Consider the following 12594-nt stretch of genomic DNA (forward strand, 5'->3'; position numbering starts at 1 on the left):
GAAGCATTCTGTGAAACTTCTTTCTGATCTGAGCATTCAGCCTACAGAGTTAAATCATACTTTTGATTGAGCAGTTTTGAAACACTCTGTCTGTAGAAAATGCAACTGGACATTCGTAGCGCTAAGTGGGTAATAGTGGAAAAAAGAATATGTTCAAATATAAACTACACAGAAGCATTGTATGAAACTTCTTTCTGTTCTGTGCATTCAACTAACAGAGTTGAACCTTACTTTTGATTGAGCCTTTCTGAAACACTCTTTCTGTAGAAACTGCAATTGGACATTCTGAGCGCTAAGAGGCCTATATTGGGAAAAATAATATCTTCAAATAAAAACTACACAGAAGCATTGTATGAAACTTATTTCTGATATGTTCATTAAGCTAACAGAGTTAAACCATACTTTTGATTGCGCAGTTCTGAACACTCTTTCTGTAGAAAATGCAAGTGGACATTCGGAGCGCTAAGAGGGTAATAGTGGAAAAAGTAATATATTCAAATATAAACTACACAGTAGCATTCTCTGAAAATTCTTTCTGTTCTGTGCATTCAACTAACAGAGTTGAACCTTACTTTTGATTGAGCCGTTCTGAAACACTCATTCTGTAGAAACTGCAATTGGACATGCTAAGCGCTTAGAGGCCTACATTGGGAAACAGAATATCTTCAAATAAAAACTACAAAGATGCATTCTGTGAAACTTATTTCTGATCTGTAAATTCAGTTAACAGAAATAAAACATATTTTTGATTGAGCAGTTATGAAACACTCTTTTTGTAGAAAATGCAAGTGGAGATTCGGAGCGCTAAGAGGGTAATAGTGTAAAAAGTAATGTCTTCAAATGTAAACTACACAGAATCATTCGGTGAAACTTCTTTCTGATCTGTGCATTCAGCTAACAGAGTTAAACCATACTTTTGATTGAGCAGATCTGAACACTCTTTCTGTAGAAAATGCAACTGGACATTTGGAGCGCTAAGAGCGTAGTAGTGGAAAAAGGAATATATTCAAATATAAACTACACAGAAGCATTCTGTGAAACTTCTTTCTGATCTGAGCATTCAGCTAACAGAGTTAAACCATACTTTTGATTGAGCTGTTTTGAAACACTCTGTCTGTAGAAAATGCAACTGGACATTCGTAGCGCTAAGTGGGTAATAGTGGAAAAAAGAATATATTCAAATATAAACTACACAGAAGCATTGTATGAAACTTCTTTCTGTTCTGTGCATTCAACTAACAGAGTTGAACCTTACTTTTGATTGAGCCGTTCTGAAACACTCTTTCTGTAGAAACTGCAATTGGACATTCTGAGCGCTAAGAGGCCTATATTGGGAAAAAGAATGTCTACAAATAAAAACTACACAGAAGAATTGTGTGAAACTTCTTTCTGTTCTGTTTGTTCAACTAAAAGATTTGAACATTAGTTTTGATTGAGCCGTACTGAAACACTCTTTCTGTAGAAAATGCAAGTGGAGATTCGGAGCGCTAAGAGGGTAATAGTGGAAAAAGGAATGTCTCCAAATATAAACTACACAGAATCATTCTGTGAAACTTCTTTCTGATCTGTGCATTCAGCTAACAGAGTTAAACCATACTTTTGATTGAGCAGATCTGAACACTCTTTCTGTAGAAAATGCAACTTAACATTTGGAGCGCTAAGAGAGTAGTAGTGGAAAAAGGAATATATTCAAATATAAACTACACAGAAGCATTCCGTGAAACTTCTTTCTGATCTGAGCATTCAGCTAAAAGAGTTAAACCATACTTTTGATTGAGCAGTTTTGAAACACTCTGTCTGTAGAAAATGCAACTGGACATTCGTAGCGCTAAGTGGGTAATAGTGGAAAAAAGAATATGTTCAAATATAAACTACACAGAAGCATTGTATGAAACTTCTTTCTGTTCTGTGCATTCAACTAACAGAGTTGAACCTTACTTTTGATTGAGCCTTTCTGAAACACTCTTTCTGTAGAAACTGCAATTGGACATTCTGAGCGCTAAGAGGCCTCTATTGGGAAAAATAATATCTTCAAATAAAAACTACACAGAAGCATTGTGTGAAACTTATTTCTGATATGTTCATTAAGCTAACAGAGTTAAACCATACTTTTGATTGAGCAGTTCTGAACACTCTTTCTGTAGAAAATGCAAGCGGACATTCGGAGCGCTAAGAGGGTAATAGTGGAAAAAGGAATATATTCAAATATGAACTACACAGTAGCATTCTGTGAAAATTCTTTCTGTTCTGTGCATTCAACTAACAGAGTTGAACCTTACTTTTGATTGAGCCGTTCTGAAACACTCTTTCTGTAGAAACTGCAATTGGACATGCTAAGCGCTAAGAGTCCTACATTGGGAAAAAGAATATCTTCAAATAAAAACTACACAGATGCATTCTGTGAAACTTATTTCTGATCTGTAAATTCAGTTAACAGATATAAAACATATTTTTGATTGAGCAGTTATGAAACACTCTTTTTGTAGAAAATGCAAGTGGAGATTCGGAGCGCTAAGAGGGTAATAGTGGAAAAAGGAATGTCTTCAAATATAAACTACACAGAATCATTCGGTGAAACTTCTTTCTGATCTGTGCATTCAGCTAACAGAGTTAAACCATACTTTTGATTGAGCAGATCTGAACACTCTTTCTGTAGAAAATGCAACTGGACATTTGGAGCGCTAAGAGCGTAGTAGTGGAAAAAGGAATATATTCAAATATAAACTACACAGAAGCATTCTGTGAAACTTCTTTCTGATCTGAGCATTCAGCTAATAGAGTTAAACCATACTTTTGATTGAGCAGTTTTGAAACACTCTGTCTGTAGAAAATGCAACTGGACATTCGTAGCGCTAAGTGGGAAATAGTGGAAAAAAGAATATGTTCAAATATAAACTACACAGAAGCATTGTATGAAACTTCCTTCTGTTCTGTGCATTCAACTAACAGAGTTGAAGCTAACTTTTGATTGAGCCGTTCTGAAACACTCTTTCTGTAGAAACTGCAATTGGACATTCTGAGCGCTAAGAGGCCTATATTGGAAAAAAGAATGTCTACAAATAAAAACTACACAGAAGAATTGTGTGAAACTTCTTTCTGTTCTGTTTGTTCAACTAAAAGTGTTGAACCTTAGTTTTGATTGAGCCGTTCTGAAACCTTCTTTCTGTAGAAAATGCAAGTGTAGATTCGGAGCGCTAAGAGGGTAATAGTGGAAAAAGGAATGTCTTCAAATATAAACTACACAGAATCATTCGGTGAAACTTCTTTCTGATCTGTGCATTCAGCTAACAGAGTTAAAACATACTTTTGATTGAGCAGATCTGAACACTCTTTCTGTAGAAAATGCAACTGGACATTTGGAGCGCTAAGAGCGTAGTAGTGGAAAAAGGAATATATTGAAATATAAACTACACAGAAGCATTCTGTGAAACTTCTTTCTGATCTGAGCATTCAGCTAACAGAGTTAAACCATACTTTTGATTGAGCAGTTTTGAAACACTCTGTCTGTAGAAAAGGCAAATGGACATTCGTAGCGCTAAGTGGGTAATAGTGGAAAAAAGAATATGTTCAAATATAAACTACACAGAAGCATTGTATGAAACTACTTTCTGTTCTGTGCATTCAACTAACAGAGTTGAACCTTACTTTTGATTGAGCCTTTCTGAAACACTCTTTCTGTAGAAACTGCAATTGGACATTTTGAGCGCTAAGAGGCCTATATTGGGAAAAATAATATCTTCAAATGAAAACTACACAGAAGCATTGTGTGAAACTTATTTCTGATATGTTCATTAAGCTAACAGAGTTAAACCATACTTTTGATTGCGCAGTTCTGAACACTCTTTCTGTAGAAAATGCAAGCGGACATTCGGAGCGCTAAGAGGGTAATAGTGGAAAAAGGAATATATTCAAATATGAACTACACAGTAGCATTCTGTGAAAATTATTTCTGTTCTGTGCATTCAACTAACAGAGTTGAAGCTTACTTTTGATTGAGCCGTTCTGAAACACTCTTTCTGTAGAAACTGCAATTGGACATTCTGAGCGCTAAGAGGCCTATAATGGGAAAAAGAATGTCTACAAATAAAAACTACACAGAAGAATTGTGTGAAACTTCTTTCTGTTCTGTTTGTTCAACTAAAAGAGTTGAACCTTAGTTTTGATTGAGCCGTTCTGAAACACTCTTTCTGTAGAAAATGCAAGTGGAGATTCGGAGCGCTAAGAGGGTAATAGTGGAAAAAGGAATGTCTTCAAATATAAACTACACAGAATCATTCGGTGAAACTTCTTTCTGATCTGTGCATTCAGCTAACAGAGTTAAACCATACTTTTGATTGAGCAGATCTGAACACTCTTTCTGTAGAAAATGCAACTGGACATTTGGAGCGCTAAGAGCGTAGTAGTGGAAAAAGGAATATATTCAAATATAAACTACACAGAAGCATTCTGTGAAACTTCTTTCTGATCTGAGCATTCAGCTAACAGAGTTAAACCATACTTTTGATTGAGCAGTTTTGAAACACTCTGTCTGTAGAAAATGCAACTGGACATTCGTAGCGCTAAGTGGGTAATAGTGGAAAAAAGAATATGTTCAAATATAAACTACACAGAAGCATTGTATGAAACTTCTTCCTGTTCTGTGCATTCAAATAACAGAGTTGAATCTTACTTTTGATTGAGCCTTTCTGAAACACTCTTTCTGTAGAAACTGCAATTTTACATTCTGAGCGCTAAGAGGCCTCTATTGGGAAAAATAATATCTTCAAATAAAAACTACACAGAAGCATTGTGTGAAACTTATTTCTGATATGTTCATTAAGCTAACAGAGTTAAACCATACTTTTGATTGCGCAGTTCTGAACACTCTTTCTGTAGAAAATGCAAGTGGACATTCGGAGCGCTAAGAGGGTAATATTGGAAAAAGGAATAAATTCAAATATAAACTACACAGTAGCATTCTGTGAAAATTCTTTCTGTTCTGTGCATTCAACTAACAGAGTTGAACCTTACTTTTGATTGAGCCGTTCTGAAACACTCTTTCTGTAGAAACTGCAATTGGACATGCTAAGCGCTAAGAGGCCTACATTGGGAAAAAGAATATCTTCAAATAAAAACTACACAGATGCATGCTGTGAAACTTATTTCTGATCTGTAAATTCAGTTAACAGAGATAAAACATATTTTTGATTGAGCAGTTATGAAACACTCTTTTTGTAGAAAATGCAAGTGGAGATTCGGAGCGCTAAGTGGGTAATAGCGGAAAAAGGAATATCTTCAAATATAAACTACACAGAATCATTCGGTGAAACTTCTTTCTGATCTGTGCATTCAGCTAACAGAGTTAAACCATACTTTTGATTGAGCAGATCTGAACACTCTTTCTGTAGAAAATGCAACTGGACATTTGGAGCGCTCAGAGCGTAGTAGTGGAAAAAGGAATATATTCAAATATAAACTACACAGAAGCATTCTGTGAAACTTCTTTCTGATCTGAGCATTCAGCTAACAGAGTTAAACCATACTTTTGATTGAGCAGTTTTGAAACACTCTGTCTCTAGAAAATGCAACTGGACATTCGTAGCGCTAAGTGGGTAATAGTGGAAAAAAGAATATGTTCAAATATAAACTACACAGAAGCATTGTATGAAACTTCTTTCTGTTCTGTGCATTCAACTAACAGAGTTGAACCTTACTTTTGATTGAGCCGTTCTGAAACACTCTTTCTGTAGAAACTGCAATTGGACAATCTGAGCGCTAAGAGGCCTATATTGGGAAAAGGAATGTCTACAAATAAAAACTACACAGAAGAATTGTGTGAAACTTCTTTCTGCTCTGTTTGTTCAACTAAAAGAGTTGAACCTTAGTTTTGATTGAGCCGTTCTGAAACACTCTTTCTGTAGAAAATGCAAGTGGAGATTCGGAGCGCTAAGAGGGTAATAGTGGAAAAAGGAATGTCTCCAAATATAAACTACACAGAATCATTCTGTGAAACTTCTTTCTGATCTGTGCATTCAGCTAACAGAGTTAAACCATACTTTTGATTGAGCAGATCTGAACACTCTTTCTGTAGAAAATGCAACTGGACATTTGGAGCGCTAAGAGAGTAGTAGTGGAAAAAGGAATATATTCAAATATAAACTACACAGAAGCATTCTGTGAAACTTCTTTCTGATCTGAGCATTCAGCTAACAGAGTTAAACCATACTTTTGATTGAGCAGTTTTGAAACACTCTGTCTGTAGAAAATGCAACTGGACATTCGTAGCGCTAAGTGGGTAATAGTGGAAAAAAGAATATGTTCAAATATAAACTACACAGAAGCATTGTATGAAACTTCTTCCTGTTCTGTGCATTCAAATAACAGATTTGAACCTTACTTTTGATTGAGCCTTTCTGAAACACTCTTTCTGTAGAAACTGCAATTGGACATTCTGAGCACTAAGAGGCCTCTATTGGGAAAAATAATATCTTCAAATAAAAACTACACAGAAGCATTGTGTGAAACTTATTTCTGATATGTTCATTAAGCTAACAGAGTTAAACCACACTTTTGATTGCGCAGTTCTGAACACTCTTTCTGTAGAAAATGCAAGTGGAAATTCGGAGCGCTAAGATGGTAATATTGGAAAAAGGAATATATTCAAATATAAACTCCACAGTAGCATTATGTGAAAATTCTTTCTGTTCTTTGCATTCAACTAACAGAGTTGAACCTTACTTTTGATTGAGCCGTTCTGAAACACTCTTTCTGTAGAAACTGCAATTGGACATGCTAAGCGCTAAGAGGCCTACATTGGGAAAAAGAATATCTTCAAATAAAAACTACACAGATGCATTCTGTGAAACTTATTTCTGATCTGTAAATTCAGTTAACAGAGATAAAACATATTTTATATTGAGCAGTTATGAAACACTCTTTTTGTAGAAAATGCAAGTGGAGATTCGGAGCGCTAAGAGGGTAATAGTGGAAAAAGGAATGTCTTCAAATATAAACTACACAGAATCATTCGGTGAAACTTCTTTCTGATCTGAGCATTCAGCTAACAGAGTTAAAACATACTTTTGATTGAGCAGATCTGAACACTCTTTCTGTAGAAAATGCAACTGGACCTTTGGAGCGCTAAGAGCGTAGTAGTGGAAAAAGGAATATATTCAAATATAAACTACACAGAAACATTCTGTGAAACTTCTTTCTGATCTGAGCATTCAGCTAACAGAGTTAAACCATACTTTTGATTGAGCAGTTTTGAAACACTCTGTCTGTAGAAAATGCAACTGGACATTCGTAGAGCTAAGTGCGTAATAGTGGAAAAAAGAATATGTTCAAATATAAACTACACAGAAGCATTGTAATAAACTTCTTTCTGTTCTGTGCATTCAACTAACAGAGTTGAACCTTACTTTTGATTGAGCCGTTCTGAAACACTCTTTCTGTAGAAACTGCAATTGGACATTCTGAGCGCTAAGAGGCCTATATTGGGAAAAGGAATGTCTACAAATAAAAACTACACAGAAGAATTGTGTGAAACATCTTTCTGTTCTGTTTGTTCAACTAAAAGAGTTGAACCTTAGTTTTGATTGAGCCGTTCTGAAACACTCTTTCTATAGTAAATGCAAGTGGAGATTCGGAGCGCTAAGAGGGTAATAGTGGAAAAAGGAATGTCTCCAAATATAACCTACACAGAATCATTCTGTGAAACTTCTTTCTGATCTGTGCATTCAGCTAACAGAGTTAAACCATACTTTTGATTGAGCAGATCTGAACACTCTTTCTGTAGAAAATGCAACTGGACATTTGGAGCGCTAAGAGACTAGTAGTGGAAAAAGGAATATATTCAAATATAAACTACACAGAAGCATTCTGTGAAACTTCTTTCTGATCTGAGCATTCAGCTAACAGAGTTAAACCATACTTTTGATTGAGCAGTTTTGAAACACTCTGTCTGTAGAAAATGCAACTGGACATTCGTAGCGCTAAGTGGGTAATAGTGGAAAAAAGAATATGTTCAAATATAAACTACACAGAAGCATTGTATGAAACTTCTTTCTGTTCTGTGCATTCAACTAACAGAGTTGAACCTTACTTTTGATTGAGCCTTTCTGAAACACTCTTTCTGTAGAAACTGCATTTGGACATTCTGAGCGCTAAGAGGCCTATATTGGGAAAAATAATATCTTCAAATAAAAACTACACAGAAGCATTGTGTGAAACTTATTTCTGATATGTTCATTAAGCTAACAGAGTTAAACCATACTTTTGATTGCGCAGTTCTGAACACTCTTTCTGTAGAACATGCAAGTGGACATTCGGAGCGCTAAGAGGGTAATAGTGAAAAAAGGAATATATTCAAATATAAACTACACAGTAGGATTCTGTGAAAATTCTTTCTGTTCTGTGCATTCAACTAACAGAATTGAACCTTATTTTTGATTGAGCCGTTCTGAAACACTCTTTCTGTAGAAACTGCAAATGGACATGCTAAGCGCTAAGAGGCCTACATTGGGAAAAAGAATATCTTCAAATAAAAACTACACAGATGCATTCTGTGAAACTTATTTCTGATCTGTAAATTCAGTTAACAGAGATAAAACATATTTTTGATTGAGCAGTTATGAAACACTCTTTTTGTAGAAAATGCAAGTGGAGATTCGGAGCGCTAAGAGGGTAATAGTGGAAAAAGGAATGTCTTCAAATATAAACTACAGAGAATCATTCGGTGAAACTTCTTTCAGATCTGTGCATTCAGCTAACAGAGTTAAACCATACTATTGATTGAGCAGTTTTGAAACACTCTTTTTGTAGAAAATGCAAGTGGAGATTCGGAGCGCTAAGAGGGTAATAGTGGAAAAAGGAATGTCTTCAAATATAAACTACACAGAATCATTCGGTGAAACTTCTTTCTGATCTGTGCATTCAGCTAACAGAGTTAAACCATACTTTTGATTGAGCAGATCTGAACACTCTTTCTGTAGAAAATGCAACTGGACATTTGGAGCGCTAAGAGCGTATTAGTGGAAAAAGGAATATATTCAAATATAAACTACACAGAAGCATTCTGTGAAACTTCTTTCTGATCTGAGCATTCAGCTAACAGAGTTAAACCATACTTTTGATTGAGCAGTTTTGAAACACTCTGTCTGTAGAAAATGCAACTGGACATTCGTAGCGCTAAGTGGGTAATAGTGGAAAAAGGAATATGTTCAAATATAAACTACACAGAAGCATTGTATGAAACTTTTTTCTGGTCTGTGCGTTCAACTAACAGAGTTGAACCTTACTTTTGATTGAGCCGTTCTGAAACACTCTTTCTGTAGAAACTGCAATTGGACATTCTGAGCGCTAAGAGGCCTATATTGGGAAAAAGAATGTCTACAAATAAAAACTACACAGAAGAATTGTGTGAAACTTCTTTCTGTTCTGTTTGTTCAACTAAAAGGGTTGAACCTTAGTTTTGATTGAGCCGTTCTGAAACACTCTTTCTGTAGAAAATGCAAGTGGAGATTCGGAGCGCTAAGAGGGTAATAGTGGAAAAAGGAATGCCTCCAAATATAAACTACACAGAATCATTCGGTGAAACTTCTTTCTGATCTGTGCATTCAGCTAACAGAGTTAAACCATACTTTTGATTGAGCAGATCTGAACACTCTTTCTGTAGAAAATGCAACTGGACATTTGGAGCGCTAAGAGAGTAGTAGTGGAAAAAGGAATATATTCAAATATAAACTACACAGAAGCATTCTGTGAAACTTCTTTCTGATCTGAGCGTTCAGCTAACAGAGTTAAACCATAGTTTTGATTGAGCAGTTTTGAAACACTCTGTCTGTAGAAAATGCAACTGGACATTCGTAGCGCTAAGTGGGTAATAGTGGAAAAAAGAATATGTTCAAATATGAACTACACAGAAGCATTGTATGAAACTTCTTTCTGTTCTGTGCATTCAACTAACAGAGTTGAACCTTACTTTTGATTGAGCCTTTCTGAAACACTCTTTCTGTAGAAACTGCAATTGGACATTCTGAGCGCTGAGAGGCCTATATTGGGAAAAATAATATCTTCAAATAAAAACTACACAGAAGCATTGTGTGAAACTTATTTCTGATATGTTCATTAAGCTAACAGAGTTAAACCATACTTTTGATTGCGCAGTTCTGAACACTCTTTCTGTAGAAAATGCAAGTGGACATTCGGAGCGCTAAGAGGGTAATAGTGGAAAAAGGAATATATTCAAATATAAACTACACAGTAGCATTCTGTGAAAATGCTTTCTGTTCTGTGCATTCAACTAACAGAGTTGAACCTTACTTTTGATTGAGCCATTCTGAAACACTCTTTCTGTACAAACTGCAATTGGACATGCTAAGCGCTAAGAGGCCTACATTGGGAAAAAGAATATCTTCAAATAAAAACTACACAGATGCATTCTGTGAAACTTATTTCTGATCTGTAAATTCAGTTAACAGAGATAAAACATATTTTTGATTGAGCAGTTATGAAACACTCTTTTTGTAGAAAATGCAAGTGGAGATTCGGAGCGCTAAGAGGGTAATAGTGGAAATAGGAATGTCTTCAAATATAAACTACAGAGAATCATTCGGTGAAACTTCTTTCTGATCTGTGCATTCAGCTAACAGAGTTAAACCATACTTTTGATTGAGCAGATCTGAACACCCTTTCTGTAGAAAATGCAACTGGACATTTGGAGCATAAGAGCGTAGTATTGGAAAAAGGAATATATTCAAATATAAACTACACAGAAGCATTCTGTTAAACTTCTTTCTGATCTGAGCATTCAGCTAACAGAGTTAAACCATAATTTTGATTGAGCAGTTTTGAAACACCCTGTCTGTAGAAAATGCAACTGGACATTCGTAGCGCTAAGTGGGTAATAGTGGAAAAAAGAATATGTTCAAATATAAACTACACAGAAGCATTGTATGAAACTTCTTTCTGTTCTGTGCATTCAACTAACAGAGTTGAACCTTAGTTTTGATTGAGCCTTTCTGAAACACTCTTTCTGTAGAAACTGCAATTGGACATTCTGAGCGCTAAGAGGCCTCTATTGGGAAAAATAATATCTTCAAATAAAAACTACACAGAAGCATTGTGTGAAACTTATTTCTGATATGTTCATTAAGCTAACAGAGTTAAACCATACTTTTGATTGCGCAGTTCTGAACACTCTTTCTGTAGAAAATGCAAGTGGACATTCGGAGCGCTAAGAGGGTAATAGTGGAAAAAGGAATATATTCAAATATAAACTACACAGTAGCATTCTGTGAAAATTCTTTCTGTTCTGTGCATTCAACTAACAGATTTGAACCTTACTTTTGATTGAGCCGTTCTGAAACACTCTTTCTGTAGAAACTGCAATTGGACATGCTAAGCGCTAAGAGGCCTACATTGGGAAAAAGAATATCTTCAAATAAAAACTACACAGATGCATTCTGTGAAACTTATTTCTGATCTGTAAATTCAGTTCACAGAGATAAAACATATTTTTGATTGAGCAGTTATGAAACACTCTTTTTGTAGGAAATGCAAGTGGAGATTCGGAGCGCTAAGAGGGTAATAGTGGAAAAAGGAATGTCTTCAAATATAAACTACACAGAATCATTCGGTGAAACTTCTTTCTGATCTGTGCATTCAGCTAACAGAGTTAAACCATACTTTTGATTGAGCAGATCTGAACACTCTTTCTGTAGAAAATGCAACTGGACATTTGGAGAGCTAAAAGCGTAGTAGTGGAAAAAGGAATATATTCAAATATAAACTACACAGAAGCATTCTGTGAAACTTCTTTCTGATCTGAGCATTCAGCTAACAGAGTTAAACCATACTTTTGATTGAGCAGTTTTGAAACACTCTGTCTGTAGAAAATGCAACTGGACATTCGTAGCGCTAAGTGGGTAATAGTGGAAAAAGGAATATGTTCAAATATAAACTACACAGAAGCATTGTATGAAACTTTTTTCTGGTCTGTGCGTTCAACTAACAGAGTTGAACCTTACTTTTGATTGAGCCGTTCTGAAACACTCTTTCTGTAGAAACTGCAATTGGACATTCTGAGCGCTAAGAGGCCTATATTGGGAAAAGGAATGTCTACAAATAAAAACTACACAGAATAATTGTGTGAAACTTCTTTCTGTTCTGTTTGTTCAACTAAAAGAATTGAACCTTAGTTTTGATTGAGCCGTTCTGAAACACTCTTTCTGTAGAAAATGCAAGTGGAGATTCGGAGCGCTAAGAGGGAAATTGTGGAAAAAGGAATGTCTCCAAATATAAACTACACAGAATCATTCGGTGAAACTTCTTTCTGATCTGTGCATTCAGCTAACAGAGTTAAACCATACTTTTGATTGAGCAGATCTGAACACTCTTTCTGTAGAAAATGCAACTGGACATTTGGAGCGCTAAGAGAGTAGTAGTGGAAAAAGGAATATATTCAAATATAAACTACACAGAAGCATTCTGTGAAACTTCTTTCTGATCTGAGCATTCAGCTAACAGAGTTAAACCATACTTTTGATTGAGCAGTTTTGAAACACTCTGTCTGTAGTAAATGCAACTGGACATTCGTAGCGCTAAGTGGCTAAT

The sequence above is a fragment of the Symphalangus syndactylus genome, chromosome Y (assembly GCF_028878055.3).
Source record: "Symphalangus syndactylus isolate Jambi chromosome Y, NHGRI_mSymSyn1-v2.1_pri, whole genome shotgun sequence".
NCBI lineage: Eukaryota > Metazoa > Chordata > Mammalia > Primates > Hylobatidae > Symphalangus > Symphalangus syndactylus.